The sequence below is a fragment of the Sceloporus occidentalis genome, unplaced genomic scaffold, assembly GCF_023333645.1.
Source record: "Sceloporus occidentalis isolate IW3139 unplaced genomic scaffold, rSceOcc1.0.p SCAF_28, whole genome shotgun sequence".
NCBI lineage: Eukaryota > Metazoa > Chordata > Lepidosauria > Squamata > Phrynosomatidae > Sceloporus > Sceloporus occidentalis.
The window spans coordinates 12013869-12033164 of NW_028317008.1; positions in this window are offsets into that span (position 1 = coordinate 12013869).

Here is a 19296-nt window from a genome sequence, read left to right on the forward strand (position 1 = left end):
TCATATTGTTGATTTTTTTTGTCCAATTGTGGTGTGTTACTTTTAATAAAAGCGTGGTTACACACTAAAATTGGACAAAAAATACAATGCCCAGCCAACCAGTACATGCTGGAATCTGGGTATGCCTGAGATTGCTGTTAACAATCATAATATATAATTTTTTTGTACAATTTTGGTGTGTAACTTACTTTTATTAAAAGTGTGTGGGGGGGGTCACTTTCAGTTTCGGCTAATTGAACCCTGAATTTTCGGTTTTGGTCCAGAATTTTCATTTTAGTGCATCCCTAAAATAAATAGAACTATTTTATTTTTACTTATCCAGAATCCTGAATTTGTAGGCCCAGAAATCAGTGAGAGGAAAAGTAAAGGTTTTGTGTCATTTACTTTATTTTAATCTAAATATTTTATTAAAGGCCATATTTTCTCTCAGTGAAAAATGAGTGTGGTCCTCGCACGTATACAATTCTGATGAAGTGGCCCACTGCAGAAAAAACTTGGACACCCCTGTCTTAGAGGGCTGAGCACCTGTGGAGAGGCTATTCTGCACATACTATCTCGACCAAGCCAGATATTTTGTGAAGTGTTATAGGCTCTAAGTGGTGGTGTATCTATTCTCACAGTCTAGGTATAAGTTACAGGAAAATCATGTAATCATACAGTCAATGCACTATTAGCAAATAAAGATCTAAAAATATGGAACATAATTAAAATATAATTTTGATAACAGTTTAATTTTGTCTTAGACCAGTGTGTGTGTGTGTGTGTGTGTGTATCAAGAATGTCGGGTGTATGTCTTCATTTAATTTAGTAAACTACGAGCTTGTCTTGAATTGTTCATTCGGGTCTTACGTTTTTATGTTCATTGTGTGGAGCTGTGATCCTTTATTTCATTAAAGAGGAATTGTTAAAAGAAAATGGAGACATGTTAATTTTTGTGTGTTCTAAATGAACAAAACTGACAGTGAAACTTTGCAGCCAAGAGACACATATGGACACCTCATTAAGGCCTAGCTATGTGCCAAGGCCAAGATGCTGCTTCCAGGTCAAGCTACTCAGACAATGTAAAGCAGCTTTAGAAAACATAAAAAGAGGCCTTTCAAAGTACAGTGACATTTTTATGAGCACCAGGCTGTTGAACAACCACTTCACAAAGAAAGCCAACACTGCAGCAAGGAGCATTCTTGAGGTGGGGATTAGCAGAACAGTGGGATGCAGGGTAAGCGACCTTTTTCCAGAACCTTGTGTCGTTTTCCGAACATATTCTATGAAGATGAATCTCTTGCTTGTTTCGGATTCTCTCAGTACCAAACTTAAACACACAAAAAAATACCTTTTTGTCTGCTTCTTTCTCTAAAAGGCTATTAAAATTGTATAAATTATGCCGAGTCCTTTGGCTGACATTTTCACAAGTAGTTCTTAGACTTTACCGAGAATGAGTGATGCACAGGAAACCAATATGGTGCAAAAATCTGGAACCGGAACCAACCCCGTTTGCAATCTAATATGCAAACCTAGTTGGCAGAAACCTCTCCATATGCACAACATCTCTCCCTTACTGACTTTATTACAAAAGCAGTTGCTTAGGATGATATCCACAACTTTGGCCTTCGAGTTCCCATAAACAGACGCAGACTTCTCCAGCATCAATTAACACGATCACAGATGGATCTTTATTCACAGGTCTAAGATAGACACAGACTGATAAAATAGAAAACATACAAATACACTTGTGTATGACATTTCCCACTATATCTTAAGGTAAAATACCCCTGCGTGACATCCTCGCCAACATCACTGCGAACTATTAAACAATTTCTCTTGCAACAATTTGGCACCTTGTTCAATACTCCATGGCAAACGGGCTATGCTTTGTTTCAACTTAGATTGAAGGGGGTGGATGGGCGTCCTCTATTTAAATTTATGAATCTTGCAAATCGTCAATATAACCCTCAAGCCTTATCACTGGATAAGTTATAAGGCTAATTCACATTGCCACATGGAAAAGCCATTAGTGAAGGAAGTATGTTGAAAAGGAAAGGATTCCTGTGAATGTATTTATTTTAAGTTTTACATTATCATTCATGAACTTCCACATAGTTCATGTTTATATAATTTATCATCATTTCCTTAGACATGTTAGATCAGGAAACCCACATGAGCTAATGTCCTTATTGGTAATCCTCAGGCAGACCTTCTCTCCTTTAAAAGGAAACCCAACAGTGCACAAAAGAGAAACAGAACAAAATGATAGACTGCACAACAAAACATGGCACGGAAATGGGAACACAGCCTACAAGCCAAAAGCCTAACACAAAGCTTTAACTTTCAGCCACGTGTTTTACAAGGAGCTCTGAACGCAATCCAAGATCCTTATAAATATGGTGGCTGGGTTTAACATATGACAAGACCTTTCACTAGGTATGTCCTGTGTGACAATCTTTGGCCTTTTTCAAGAATACTTCCCTTTTATTAATATATATTAATATTTGAAAAGGTAGCAATCAAAGGAATTGCCCAATCGCCACGAGCTGCACTACAGCATTGGAAAAAATTACTTTTTAACCCCTTCAATCCCCTATAGACGTACTGGGACGTCCAAAAGACGCCCATTAAGAAACCCCTATGGACGTACCGGTACATCTAGCCCTTCGTGCAGCGTCAGGGACACATCCCCTGTCGTTGGACAGCCTGGACTCCCCCCTGGCAGCAGAAGCCAGCGTCGCTGGCATTCTGCTGCCCGATCTGAAAACTGTTAAAGAAAACTGTTACAGATAGAAATGCCCGATCGCGCTTTCCCTTCCAGGTCATGTCACTACTGACGTGACCTGGAAGTTCACGGGAGGATCGGGTACCCGATCACTCCGATGAGGGAGCTGTAACAGTTTCTGGCACGAATGCCGGTCAACTGTTACAGTTGGAAATGCCCGATCGCGCTTTCCCTTCCAGGTCACGTCACTACTATCCCTGCAGGGTCTGTCTAGACCCTGCTGGGCTACCCTTTCACTCCGATGAGGTACCTGTAGCAGTTACCGGCATGAATGCCAGTAAACTGTTACAGTTGGAAATGCCCGAGCGCGCGATCAGTAGTGACGTCACCTGGAAGTTCTCAGGAGTGCAGGGCTACCCGATCGCTCAGTTGATCAAAAATCAGTACATAACCACCCAAATACCGGTCTTACCCTAAATTAACCCTTTCCCTTCCACCACGATCTTCACAAACAAACAAAAAATTTACATTTGGGTTTAGTTTGGTGGGTGCCCTGTAAAGTCCAGAAAAGCACAAAAAAAAAACTAGGCATGTGGGGTATTTCCGTAATCAGGAGAGGCGGATGAACACTTTAGGCTGGATTTCTCTGCCATAGCGTATACCATGTGCAAAATATCCTAAGCAACACAGATGTGTTGGGGAAAAAAGCGCATGAAATTATTGCTACGGCTGACTTTGGCAGTGATTGATGGCCAAATGGCTGCATGGAAAATGTCCAAATGCTCCTGGTGAAATACTCTGGTAGACCGCTTTCCAAAAATGTATACTTTTATGCGAACATGGTCTCCTGTGGGACTGCTAAGCCGCTTCATAGATAGCATTGGCTTAGCACACACCGTTATCCAGTATGCCGGCACGTTACAAGTTGTGCCCTGTAACGTCCAGAAAACCACAAGGCATGTGGGGTATTTCCGTAATCAGGAGAGGCAGCTGAACACTTTAGGCTGGATTTCTCTGTCGTAACACATACCCTGTGCCAAAAATCCTCAGCAACACAGCAACGGCTGACTTTGTGTCACGGACTGGGTCCAAACAGATGACTGAAAGGACCCAGCGCGCCCAAAGATGTGTGCAGGAGTCACAGTGCAGTAGTGGAGTTGGACAGGGCCTGGTTGCAGGGTGACCACACTCACCTACGTGTTGAGCACCTAGGGTTGTGCAGCCAAACACCAGCGCCCTGATATAGCAGCGGATGAAGTCCAGAATGAAACGAAGTGATATCCTGCAGGCACCCTGGAGCAGGCATGAAACATATCACTGGAATCACGTGCGGGATGCTGCAGGCTGGGAGTATGGAAGCTAAGCAAAGGATATAGCAGAAACATAACAAGCAAGGGACAGGGAGACCAGGCACGAAACATAACCAGACAAGATATCCATGTTACAGGGCACTACAGTGAACCAGACAAGGAATAAACATTACTAGACAAGATATACATGATACAGGGCACAACAAAGGACAGGGAACAAGGCAAGGAACACAGGGGAAGGAGTGAGGAGCCGGAATCCTCGGATGCTTCTCCTTTAAGCAAGGATAGGCCATATTGACTAGGACAAAGGGAGAGGAGAGAGGAACCAGAATCCTCAGATGATACAAGGAAGAAGGGCAAAGGTACATAAGAGACAAACAAACATGAATACAGAAACTAGCCTAAGACTGATTGATAACAATTGGAGACTCCGTCACATCATATGGCCATAGTATGCTTAGCCCACCACTACGCCAAAGTACTCCTATGACGGTGGGTCCTAACGCTAATCCCTGCTGACAGAAAACAAGTAAACCAAACACATAGCACTGAGACATACCTTTAGGCTGAAGACTGAGACAAACAGAAAACACAGGTGGGGCACACCTTATAAAAGAAACAGAGCTGAAGCAAAGAGCTGAAGCAGAAGCAAGGAATGGAAGATCAGAACAGAGCAAAAGGAAATCCAGGAATGGATCGAAGCAAAACAGGGAAACTGAAACAAGACAGATATGCAGCTCCGCAGCCAGGGCAGAACGTGACACTTTGGCAGTGATTGGCAGGCAAATGGTTGCATGAAAATTGTCCAAATGCTCTTGATGAGATACTCTGGGTTGTCTGCTTTACAGAAATATATACTTTTATGGGGGTATTTATAATTAGGGGGGTGCTAAACAGCCCCAAATGAAACATCGGTCTACTAAAGCAAAATGTGAAAATTTCACGTTTGGAATCTATAACGCGCATGGTCCCGTTTGTGCCCTGTAATGTCCAGAAAACCACAAAAAAAAACTAGGCATGTGGGGTATTTCCGTAATCAGGAGAGGCGGCTGAACAATTTAGGATAGATTTCTCTGCCGTAACACATACCCTGTACAAAAAATCCTAAGAATACTACAAAATACTAAGACGCGTTGTTGAAAAAAGCGCAGGAACCAATTTCTTTGACCACCTTTGACAGTGATTGGTGGCCAAATACCTGCATGTAGAATGCCCAAATACCCCTGATAGGATAGCCTGGATTGTCTGCTTTACAGAAATATATACCTTTGTGGGTGTTTTATTTGTTTAAAATTAGAGTTGCAGTCCCATCATACCTAATGTAAAAATTTAACGGCTTTGTATAAAGTAATGTACACCTTATAGTATGTTGGCTTTATGTGCTGGGAAAATATGGAAAATCTATATAAGTTAGGTATTTCTGAAATCAGGACACTTGAATTGATAAATCTGGATGGAATTTTCTGTCAATTTACCTAATTTTGTGAGGATTCAGAGGGAAAATTAAAAAAAAATTAGGTGTTTTTTTCTAATTTTTGCTAGTTTTTACTAAATTTCTAATTCTAAATTTTCAACTAATATATAGTTTACATGGGTACACTATTCACAGGAAAAGAGAATAATCGCAAAATTGCTCCGGGCTTTGAGGTACCAAAAACCCCTGTTTTCAAAACTGTTTGAAAATCAAGGGTTTTTGTGCATGTTGTGTCAGAGTAAAACTGAATTGGGATGTCTATCCAAGACTTGATACATGTAACAGTCATTGGTCAGGGATTGGCTCTATCAATTTTAGAGAGCATCTACTTATATTTTTCAACCATCGCAACATTTTTTTGGAACTCTGCCTTTTGTTATTGGGCTTTATCTTGAACCACTACTTACTCTGTCACATACTATCTAACATTGATAGAATGATGACAATAATAGTTTGTCTATTACTGCTTGCTAACACAATTCTTATGTAGCTCACAGGTCTTCTTAAAATCTCTGTTTGGGGTCATTTATTAGGTGCATGGAGATAATCAGAGGCATTTTAGATGCATAGCGTAGTTGAGTTAAGTAATGGTAGAACTCACCTGACCAGATTTTTTCTCTTGTTGTGGCTGAAAAGAAAAAAAAAAAAACACCTTGTTAATTGTACATCTTAAAACAAACACAAAAAAAAACACCACGGCAGTCAAACAAATATTTTTTCTTACAATGGTATATTATGTACAGGGCCGGCCAAACCATGGGTATCCAGTGAGTCTCAGTGGGACCAAGGCGGCACCTTTCCGCATCTCTCTTTCTCCACAAATCTATCTGAACCTCTTGTGCACTCAAGAAAGCGGAACCACGGAGTAGAAGCTCTGCCCCTTTTGCGGAAGTGCAAAAAGGGAAACAGGAACGTGGCTGGATCGCATTGTGGCGGAGGTGAGTGAGGTACTGGGAATATGCATGTATGGATGTGTGTGTGTGTGTGAGTGCATGGCTGTGTAAGTATAAGTGTGTGTGACAGAAAGTATGTGTTATCACAAGTACGTAGAGTGTAAGTATAGGTATGCGCATGTGTGTTGGTGTGAGTGTGGAAGTCTGTGCAAATGTGAAAGTGTGTGTAAAATACATGTCAGTGTGTATAGCAGTTACTGGGGTAATAAAGACAACAAAGTACAAGAAGAGCAAGAGAAGAAGTGGCACTGTGGGAAAGGAGACAGGGACACGAAAGCAGTCGTGTAGCAAGGTAAGAAGACAGAGCGTGAGTGAGAGTGAATTTATTAATCATGACATAATGGATGTTGGTGTGGTATTGGTGGGTGTGGTCACAGAGGGGACGCATTTTCATCCTTGGACCCAGCAGCACAATGTCTTGGGACGGCCCTGGTTATGTAGTATTGTAACAAGTTACTGACAAATATACAAATGCTCAATTTGTATACAATAACTGTACACAATTTAAAAAAAAGTTAATTAGATTGGCATAAATAAAAATTGTAGGTCAATTAAAAGGGAGACCATCCTGCAAATGACAAATTATATGCTTGAAAGGGAAGATTGGGGGATCTAATACAGCAGCAAACCACTCAATGTTTCAGGTGTCCAAAAAGGGAGATTTTTTTCCCCCCGGAGATGAGTGCATTAAGAGACAGGGAAGGCGCTCCAAAAGCGGATGGTGACAGCTCTGGGTGAGTGAGCGATTTAGTGGGGCAACTACCCAGGACAGTGCCTGGAAATTGGGACTGTCCTACAAAAACAGGACTGTTGGGAGGTATGCAGAGGTTAAGCATAGTGTTAGTACCACATGCTTGCTCACAAAGCTAGCACTCAGTTCTCAGCCCATTCACATGTCTGTGACTTTAAACTCAATAGCATGGTACTATAGAGTTGTTCAAAGGGGTTGTCCCCTCACCTTTCCTCAAAGATCAGTGAAGCAAACCATTACAGTGAAGCAATATATTTATGAAAGAAAGACAAAAAGGAAAAAAACAGGATAAGAGGGCCCTGCTCTTGAAAGGCTTATATATTTTTTTAAATTCTGCTCTACGCCAGGCAATAAGAAGATAGTATGGGCCTTATATTTATAGCACTGACAACATTGCTTTAGTATAGAATTATTAAATTTAAATCACAGTGTAGATTTACTACTTAGTCTAAGAGAGCCACTGCTATGTTTAGCAGTAAGACACACAACTATTTATATTATGCATTTTGTGACGTCAAGCATTTCGCTTCACGTTCATTTTTGTAGCATCATTCACTCCTGAAATTAAGTATAAACTTAATGAGACATATTTCCAGACTGACTCGTCCCTACTGCATTGAAAGCCCTGTGCATCATAGGCTGCGGATCTTGAACTCATGTGACTTTGGAACACTGCAAGGCTATGAAATCCAATGAAAGAGCTGCCAGCTCCACCAATTTTTCCATGAATTACGTCCTGACACTTCAATGAAGAAAAAGACAATGTCTGAAACCAAGCCAGCCTTGGCGTCTTGCCTAGTATGTGTCACAGTATTTCTGTAAGCCGCCCTTAAAAAAAAAAAAAAAAAAAAGTCTATACTTTCCAGCCTACCAAACAAACAGACAGACAGACTCTTTAAAACTACTGGTGCTAGTCAGAGCTATAGATGCATACATGTTTTCCAGCTTGTGGCACTCAATGGCTCCAGACACCAGTTTTTTTTGTTTTTTTTTAAATATACTTTACATTTATGAATGGCATGCTACACACAAGCCAACCAACAGCCAGATGTTCATGTTAGAAAGAAAACAAACTCTAAGATCGTATTTGTGTACAACATGCAGAGCATATTTTAATATTTTAGTATGAGTACACAAGATATACAAACATTCTATTGGCTAACCTTTCCAAAACATAAAAATGTTCATCATTGGAACCTGCATACAAAATCATGAAAGAAAAAAAAAAAAATTGCTTAACCATTTCAAGTGTATTTTGTATCCTAAATAGTGGAGTTTTTTGCCATATGTTTATTCTGGCATGATCCCCTTTTGTGTTTAGTGTACCCACACTAATATAAAATATTTTTTAGGACGTACAACTATAAATATGTTATATACCCGTGTGTGTATAATTTTATATCTATTGTAATAAAAAAAATTATGCGTATAGATATATATCTATATATACGCATAATTTTTTTTATTACAAACTTTCCCCGCATACGGTGTGCACTGCTCTAATTAGGGAGCAGAGCAACATGATTAGAGATCCCAGGTATTTTAAGATGCCAGGATTCTATCTTGTAAATATAGGGTACCCCAGGTGTATTGTTGACATCACTGAGCCATGTAAGAATACTGTTTTTTTCAGCAGCAGAAATGTATTTAAGGGCTTTATTAAACCAAGTGAGAATTTGTAGGAGAGGTGCAGTTTTAACTCACCAATTTTGCACTACAATAGCCCTGAATAAATTTAGTCAAAGATAAATATAAAGAAATCTCACCAATTTACATATTTAGTATACAGAGCCACACAATTTTTTTCTTGCAGGAGAATCTTTCTGGGGAAGGTAATTCATAATGCATAGCCTGATGTCAGTGAGTTCAAACCAGAAAACCCACCTGCTTTAGTTAAAAACAAAACACATTTTTAAGATATTTTATATATCTTTTTGTGTGATTCAGTTATTAAAAATGACTTAATTATTTTCTATTCATTGCATTTTACAACTTTCCGTGTCCTAAGCATTAATGTTTTTTTCTTTATCTGCATGCCAAATAAGGTCTGAACCAGATAATAAGCAAGCTTTTATGAATGGAGAGCATGTAGCAGCCAGACATGACCTAATACACTATGATGATTAAAATCCTAAATTTCTAAGTAGTATTTTCATATTGTCACTAAGGTCAAGCTTTTAATCTGAATGGAAATTTCACAGAAATCATATCTTGATGTACTTATATTTCAAATCATGCTTTCTAAAAAAAATGCTAATTGCATTTTGTGAGTCTTCTAAACATGCTTTAATTTCAGCAGCAACCTAAATGTTGGACCTGTGAATACCACCTAGTGGGAGAAAATAGTATTGCAACATTTATTTAACCCCTTAAGGACCAGGCTGTGTTTTACCTTTTGTACCATTGGGACCGAGGCTGTTTTAACACTTTTGCGGTGTTCGTGTTTAGATGTAATTTTCTCCTCACTCATTTAGTGAACCCACACAAATTATATGTTGTTTTTTTCAGGACAAGAAGGGCCTTCTTCAGATACTATTGTTTTAATCATATTATCTAATTTCCCATAAAAAAAAAACAAAAAAGATAAAAAATGTAAAAAAAAACCAAACCAAAAAAAACCAAACACATTTTCTGACTTTTACCCCAAAAATCTTTTACTCATCCAAAAAAGCTATGAAAAAACCTACTAAATATATTCTACTATTTGTCCTGAGTTTAGAAATACCCAATGTTTTTATGTTTTTTTGCTTTTTTCTGCACGTTATGGAGCATTAAGTACAAGTAGCGTTTTGCTATTTGAAAACCATTTTTCCAAATCTGGTAATTCTTCCCCCCCATGTGCCATTTCGGGTATCTTTGAAGCCGGCCAATGCAATTTACCCCATCAAATCATATATTTTTGAAAACTAGACACCCCAAGGTATTTCAAATGCTAGAATTTTAACTCTTTCCATGCACTAATTCTACCACCAGTCTTTGTCAAACTTTGTGGTAGTAATTTATTTTGTGTTTTTTATCGCTAAAATTGCTCTTCAGGTATGGATTTACAGCTCCTGGTATACATCACTTTCAAACACCACCCCAATATGTGTTCAGCAACATCTCCAGAGTACAGTCATACCCCCATGCATGGGTTTGTCGGGTTGTTTGGGAGGTAAAACGCCACATTTAGGAAGTGCACATTTTTTAACTTGGAACTTTTACATCTGGTCATTCTGCCCCCATGTCCTAATAGGACCATCTTTGAAGCCGTCTTATTCAATTTGCCCCATCATACCATATATTTTTGAAAACTAGACACCCCAAGGTATTTCAAGTGCTAGTATTTTAACCCTTTCCATGCATGAGATTCTACCACCAGCTTTTGCCACACTTTGTGATACTATTTTTTTCACACAAATTGTACTTTGGGTATAATTTTATAGCTCCAGGTATACGTCACTATCAAACCACACCCTAATATGTGTTCAGGAACATCTCCCGAGTACAGTCATACCCCACATGTATGGGTTTGTCTGGTGTTTGGGGTTAAAATGCCACATTTTGGAAGTGCGCTTCCCCCCCCCCCCCATTTCGGTCAGTCTGTGCCTATGCCCTATCTTTGAGCCCGGCCACTCCAATTTACCCCATCAAACCATTCATTTTTTTAAAATTAGACACCCCTTGGGTATTTGAGATGCTTTTATTTACATTTTTCCATGTCAGGATTTTTGGGAAGATACAGCGCTAATTTTAGCACTTGCTCATAATAATAAACTTTCATTTTTTATTTTATTCTTTTTGGACTTTTTGTTTTACATTTTGCTGGAACTGGATAGTTCCTCTGATGCATAATAATTTTTAAATGTTACCATGTTTTTTTTTTAAGCTTTTTTTTTTTTTTTTTATATATTTTACTAATCACATAGTGATTAGAAAGCTGGGCTCCATTGACTTGTATGGTTGAATGCAGTACCTGTATTCAACCTGCAAGTGGAGCCACAGTTCTCTAGAGGGTCTGGAGACCATCTAGCGAACTTTTTCAACTTTATTATTTTTTTTACTGGGTGGATGGCTAAGATTACTTGCGGATGGCGAAGATCACTGGCAGTGGCAGCTGTGACCGCTCTCCAGAGTGGTCACAGCCTGTCCTGAGGTAAGTGTTTGGTGTCGCTGAATGCCTCCTGATCGAGGCATTCCAGCGACACCATTGATGTTTATGATGTAAAACGGGCGTCACTTTCTAAGCTTGTTTAAGTCTCATGACGTGTCAGGCTTGTCATGCAAAACGGTCACTTAACGACCTATGACGTGCCTGACACGTCATGAGACTTAAACAAGCTTAGAAAGTGATCCGGCAATGGACGTTAAGGGGTTAAATCTCTAGGAGCTCATCAGAACTAAAGTTACAAGGACATTTTAGAGCGTCTTTCAGGACACTTATTTTGGAAATTGATACTTTAACAATTTTGAGGCTTGGGAGTTTTATGGAGCTGGACCGTTTAAGAAAAAGTTTCCAATGGCTTCTTTTGGGAACATATAATTCGAGATGTGGCTTGTATCAAGCCATTACATGAAGCCTTTGCTCTACTGCAATGCTAAAAGTCCACTTGTTGGGATATATATATATATGGCCTGTTTTTTTTTTTTACACCATATTGCCAAGATTCTTCCTATGCCAGGACACAGATGGTGTATTATGCAAGATTACCAATTGAATGTGCCCTACACAGAATGTCTTCCTGCTATGTTTTTCCTGAATCAAGCAGATGTACCATACACAACTACATATCGTAAATACAGCGACATTATAGATATGATAACTAAAACCAAAAAGTCAATAGTGCTTTACTTATTCAGCAGAGCAGGTACAAACACTAACTCCTTTTTCACATTAAATGTATTTATTTTATAGTACTACTTATATATATATATATATATATAAAACACAACTTAAAGAAGATGAGTTAATGGAGAAATATTTCTATATATTTATAAATAATGAGATATTATATAGTGTAGAATATCCTAAAGAGTAAGGAAATCGGCACAGATAGGAAATAACTATCACTTACTTTTTTTTTTTTACATACACGGAGAATTATTTACACATAATAGAGAACAAGAGAAGGGGAGAGAGATAGAAAATAAATATTATACATGTTTTTGTAATGGTTGTATAGTTACACACTGTTAGAAGTAGAATTAATTTGGGGCAAGGGTATATATATTTAATATAACATACACTCACTGCATGTAACAAGTTATATATAAATGATAACTAAAAGTAAAATCGAGCACTAATTTTATATAAATAGATATATCATATTATAAAATATTCACAAAGCACTATTTTTTTTATTATTATTTTTTTTATATATCTTAGTTAGATACACAGTTTAAAGGGTCGACTCACATCGTGCTCTGTTCTATCGATTAATGACTATCTATATATTAGAGTATTTAAGGTCCTAGTCTTATTATATATGCTTGTCTGCTATTGGTTTTTTTTAGGAGGTATACGATTAGCTGCTATGTGTTCGGGTTTCTGGCCTGACTCAATTCTTCACCATTTACCATCTTAGAGTGGAAGATGGTGTTATTTATCCGTGGGTGGGGTTTAGTACCACGGTATGTTGAGATAGATAACCAGCGGATAAGATTAATTAAGTTTAAGAGAACTGATAACGTTCTAGTCTTTTATATAATGTTTGTTGAAAATTTATGTATGTTTTGTCAGCTATTCGGGATGTACAAGGAAGGGAATATAGAGGTTCGCAGATTCCGGGATTATGGTTAAAATACTTTCAATTAATACCCAGGGTTTGAATTCTCCCACTAAGCGCTCCGAAATTATCAGAAGACCAACTGATGTCCATAAATCAATCTATAGAAATAGAAGAAGTTAAAAAGGTTATTAATGAAATGCAAAATAACAAGGCGCCAGGGCCAGATGGTTATAGTAATAAATTTTATAAATTTTTTAAAGATCTATTAGCGGATAAACTCACCAAGACTTTCAATGAAGTAATTAAAACTCGTTCTTTCCCCCCTGAAATGCTAAGGGCTAATATAGTTCCGATACTAAAGCCTAATAAAGACCCAGAGACCCTTTCCAACTATCGCCCAATCTCGCTTTTAAATGGGGATGTTAAAATCTATGCGGCAATACTAGCGAAGAGGCTAAAAGCTGTAATACATAATCTAATTCTTCAAGACCAGACTGGCTTCATTCCGGGTAGGACGTCGAAGAACAACATTAGGAAAGTTATTGATATTCTGGACGTCTCTTCGCGCTCGGGGGTCCCAACTTTGACCCTGTCATTGGATGCTGAGAAGGCCTTTGACAGGGTCAGTTGGGACTTCCTGGAACATACTCTTGAAGCCTATGGTTTAAAAGGAAACATTTTTGAGGCAATTATGGCCCTTTATACGTGTCCGTCTGCAAGAACAGTTGGCCCGGGGATAGAATCCCAATGGTTCCCAATTACTAATGGTACGAGGCAGGGGTGCCCATTATCACCTCTTTTATACATATTAACAATTGAACCCCTTGCCTCCGATATTCGAGGTAACCAGGACATATATGGCTTTAGAATTAATACGCTAGTAAGTAAGATTAGCTTATACGCAGACGATATCCTTCTTTTTTTAGAACAACCTAGAACATCCTTACCTGAATTAATGCGAGTGATTGAAATTTATTCTAAATATTCCAACTATAAAGTGAATATTAATAAAACTGTTCTTATGGCAAATAATTTAAGCCAAGAAGAATTAAGATTTATAAAATCCAATTTTGATTTTATCTGGGCTAAAGATTATATAGAGTACCTAGGGATTAAGATTTCTAAGGACCCTGTAAGGATAGTAGAGACTAATTTTCTACCGTTATTAAGATCTACAAATAAAACTTTAAAAGACTGGAAAAGGAAAGAAATTTCTTGGACTGGTAGAATAAATACTATTAAATCATATATTCTTCCCAAATGGACATATCTATTTCAGATGTTACCTCTACAAATCCCCAAATCTTGGTTACGTATGATCCAGACAGCTTTTAATAAGTTCATTTGGCTAAATAAAAAACCTAGAATAAGTTTAAAACTTCTTTCTAAGAAAACCAGAGAAGGAGGACTTGGAATACCAAATATCGTGGAATATCATGATGCATCTATGTTAGTCCATGTAATGGCCTCCCAGATAAAGGAAACTAGAGACGAGATATGGTATCAAATTGAAGGAAAAATGATTGGCTGTAGAGATATCGCATCTTTACCATGGATTACAAAATCTGGAAGCAGGGAAAAAATATGGAGAGAAAGATCTCTAGTCTTAGAAAGTATACTAGACGTATGGAATCGGACAAAAAAAAAAAACTAGGTTTACATAATACGCTAGGGAATTTTCTCCCCTTAGATGTAATCTCAGGCAATATAGATAATCTAAATCTAAACCCATGGAAACAAGCAGGTATTTATATTGTTCAAGATCTATATCTAGACAATGAACTTAAATCCTTTCCCCAGATTCAGGAGGAGTTTTTCATACCCTCCAAAGAGATATTCTCATATTTAAGAATTAAGGGCTTTATTTCAAAATGTAATCTACTGTATAATGGAGAAGATCTGAAACAACTTAAAAGAATCTATAGTATGAGGAATACTAAGGGTATGATTTCTAGATGCTTAAACCTCATTAGATCCCATCAAAAATATACGCAGATTTCGGCAATTAAGTTATGGGAAAGGGATTTAAGGAGGACAATATCCTGGGAATCTTGGTTAGATTCGATACGGTGGGTCAATAAAGCTATACGTTGTTTGAATACTAGGGAAAATTTTTATAAGGTGGGTTATAGATGGTACCATGTTCCTTCTAAATTAGCAAAAATGTATGGAAAAACAGAAGCAATATGTTGGAGATGTGGATCTGAAAATGGGGATTATATACATACCTGGTGGTTATGCCCTCAAATAAAAGATCTTTGGAGAAAGGTCTTTGACCATATCGAGAGATTGATTGGATTTAAGCTGCCCTTTACTCCAGATTTTGCTCTTTTACATCTGGACTGTCCATCAGGTCCAAAGGTAGACATATATTTAATAATTCATATACTTCTGTCTACTAAGATACTGATAGCTAAATATTGGAAAAGTAATATGGTCCCTCAGTGGTCAGAGATAAGATTACGATCATGATATCATTGTAAAATGGAACTGGGCATAACAAAATCAGTTGGATATAGTATAAGTAAGGTTAAAATCTGGGAGAAATGCATTCAGCTCCTGGAAATTGTGTAGTAGAAGACATATTGCTTCCCTAAAATATCGTTGCATCCCGAATTAGAGGTTTATTTGTCACTGTTTGTCGATTGTACGTATTATTGGTTATTGTAAAAATTGTTTCTTTTTTCTATGTATGGAAAATTAATAAAAAAAAAATTAAAAAAAAATTGTATTTATTGCAAGAATTGTTTTGTTAATACAAGCCTTGGTACTTCTGAGTTTGAGGTATTTAACCAAAGACCAAAAACAACAATTAAACAATCATGTATGGGCAAGGAACAGCCACCAGAGATGTGCCATCTATCAAGTACCTCCATATTGTATATCGTAGATATTCATAGTCGAGGTTGACTGAAGCAGCAGCTATAAAGCATAATTATCAGTTACAACAAAAAGCATGCCTTCTCCTGATATAACTTTTGTTATATAAAAGTAAGCTATCATTTTAGCTTCCTGCCTTGAGGGTGTGCTACACCTTACAACCTTGTAAATTCCACAGGTAAATGATTTTGTTTTGGAAAAAGCAAGTCTAAACTTATTATTGGTATAAGAAACGCCAAAATCCCTTCTGCCCCCACAGCACTGTTCCAAATTATAAGGTAAACAAGAAATTGTAAGGAAAACATCTAGCGGCCCTCCATATGCAGGAATTAATTTTGGATTCTTGGCCATAATGTTTGTTATCGTGTGAAAGTCAGTAGTCATTGTGGACATGGGCCAAATTGAACCTTGAATTAACTTCAAAATCAAAGCAACATATCTCCACAGCCTTTAGTCTGGAACTTTCCCTTTATTTTTTTGTGTTGTACAGTAAGTCCTTGTTTTTAACGAATTTGCCAATTCGCAAAAATTTAAGTGTATGCGCGAATAGGCATTTCACTAGCTGATGTAACAGAGGCTCCTGCAGCCCATCTGTATCTTGCTGTGCGAGTACTGTATGTTAGTGTGTGTTAGTATGCTACGGTGTGTTTAACCCCTTCGTGACAAAGGCTGATTTTACTTTTTGTACCCTTCGTGACAATGGCCGTTTTAACATTTCTGCGCTGCTCGTGTTTAGCTGTAATTTTCTTCTTCCCCGTTTACTGAACCCACACACATTAGATATTGTTTTTTTCAGGACAAGAAGGGCTTTCTTTAGATGACATTGTTTTGATTGTATCATATTATTTACTATTAAAAACAGTATAAAATATGGTGAAAAATTTAGAAAAAAAGACTGTTTCTAACTTTTAGTTGAAAAATCTTTTACTCATCTATAAAAAGGTAATGAACAAACCTGCTAAATAGATTCTACTATTTGTCCTGAGTTTAGAAATACTCAATGTTTTTATGTTTTTTTGCTTTTTTCTACACATTATGGGGCAATAAGTACAGGTAGCGTTTTGCTATTTCAAAGACATTTTTTCCAAATCTGGTAATTCTTCCCCCCATGTGCCATTTCGGGTATATTTGAAGCCGGTCCACGCAATTTACCCCATCAAATCATATATTTTTAAAAACTAGACAGCCCAGGGTATTCCAAATGCTAGTATTTTAACCCTTTCCAAGCACTAATTCTACCATCAGCCTTTGTCAAACTTTATGGTAGTAATTGTTTTTTCACAAACATTTTACTCCAGGTATGAATAAACAGGTTCTGGTATATGTCACAATCATAAAAACACCCCAATAGCAACATCTCCTGAGTACAGCGATACCTCACATGAATGATTTTGCCTGGCTGTTTGGGGGCAAAAGGGCCACATTTGGGGCATGCGCATTTTTCAATGTTGAACTTTGGCATTTGGGGATCCACTGCCCATGCCCTATTTGGTACATCTTTGAGCCGGGCCATTTCAGTATGCCTAATAAAGCCATATATATATATAGACACCCCAGGGTATTTCAAATGCTAGTATTTTAACTCTTTCCATGCACCATATCTACCACCAGTCTTTGTCAAACTTTGTGGTAGTCATTTTTTTGCATTTGTTTTGTCACACACATTTTACTTCAGGTATGAATTAAAAGGTTCCCGTATATGTCACAATCATAAAACACCCCAATACATGTTTAGCAACATCTCCTGAGCGCAGTGATACCCCACATGAATGATTTTGCCTGGCTGTTTGGGGATCTACTGCCAATGCCCTATTTGGTACATCTTTGAGCCAGGGCCATTTCAGTGTGCCCAACAAAACCATATATTTTTGAAAACTACACACCCCATGGGCATTTAATATGCCAGTATTTTAACTCTTTCCATGCGAGAATTGTTTTAAGCTAATATGCTAATTTTAGGACTTGCTCACAAAAATATATTTTTTATATATATATTTTATTTTTTTTGCCTTTTTTAAAAAAATTCAAAAAAATTTTCAACTTGAAGGTTCTCCTGATAGTGACATCAGTGGGAAATTATTTTTACATTTTACTGTTTTTTTACTATTTTTTCCCAATTATTATTAATTTTATTTTTTTATTTATTTTTACTAATCACACTGTGATTAGAAAGCTGGGCTCCATTGACTTGCATGGTTGAATGCAGTACCTGTATTCAACCTGCAAGTGGAGCCAGAGTTCTCTAGAGGGTCTGGAGACCATATAGCGAACTTTTTCGTCTTTATTGTTTTTTTTCCCGGGCCGCCGCCATCTTGCTGATGGTGAAGATCACCGGAGCGGTCACAGTCCATCCCGGAGGTAAGTGCTTGGTGTCGCTGGATGCCTCCTGATCGAGGCATTCCAGCGACACCATTTAAGTTTAGGAGGTGATCGTTGATCGCCTCCTAAACGCTTTTAAAATGGGCGTCCGCCGCCATACAATGTATGGCGGATGTTGACGCCCCAGGGAGGGGCCAGAGATGGCCCGAGTGCCGATCGTGGCGTTGCTGAATGCCTCGAGGTCGAGGCATTACAGCAACGCCGTTTGGGTGCAGAAAGCAAAAGTAGATCGCTTTCTGCACCCGTTTAAAGACGTGCCGGTCCTTACACGTCAATTGTCGTTAACGACTTGATTTTCCGTGACGTGCCCTTGTCATCAAGGGGTTAAGCAGTATGTGTATTGCAAATATAAATATATATATACATATACACACACATACATACATACACACACACACACACACACACACATATTGCAAAACCGCCCACTTAACTTCAAAAGTAAAATACACTGTTTAATATAATTGATCGTGTCACGCCCTAGAGGCAATTTTTCTGGCATTTTGTACTTACGTCCTTGAGCCAATTTTACTGGCTAAAAAAATGTGGTTGTAAGTACATACGGCACGTTATTGCAAATGTCAGGTAATGTAAAATGATACAGAACGTGTGGCCAGTAAAACCGTTTACAAAACCAATTCTCAGTGTGTTAAAGTAACGCACGCTTTTTTTAATCTAGTATAAAATATTGGGATGTTAACTCTTTGGTCCTGCTTGCTGGGCAGACTCCACAAGTACATCTTTCATGCCCGAGTTCTAGAGACCTCCCTCCCAGGGTATGCCTGTGTGGACTATGAATGTCTAGAATCGTCAAGGATTTCTAGAACCCTGCCTTAAAACTAGCCCACAAGCATGGAGATAGGTCACATAATTCAAAAACTCAAGTAGCAGTTACAAAAAAACAAATAAAAATAAATAAATAGCCGTAATGACTTTAGAAAAAAAAGACTTGAGTATTTAAACAGGGGATGGCAAAGAACAAGTCAGGAGCGGTAGATGTGGAAGCAATTCCCCCCATTGCAACAGCTTTGTGATCCCACCAGTAACATTACACAGTTTTGTTTACAATGAAAAGATCCCGTAAATGCCTGGCCCCATCACACAGCAGACTGTGTCCATGAATGGCACCTATCA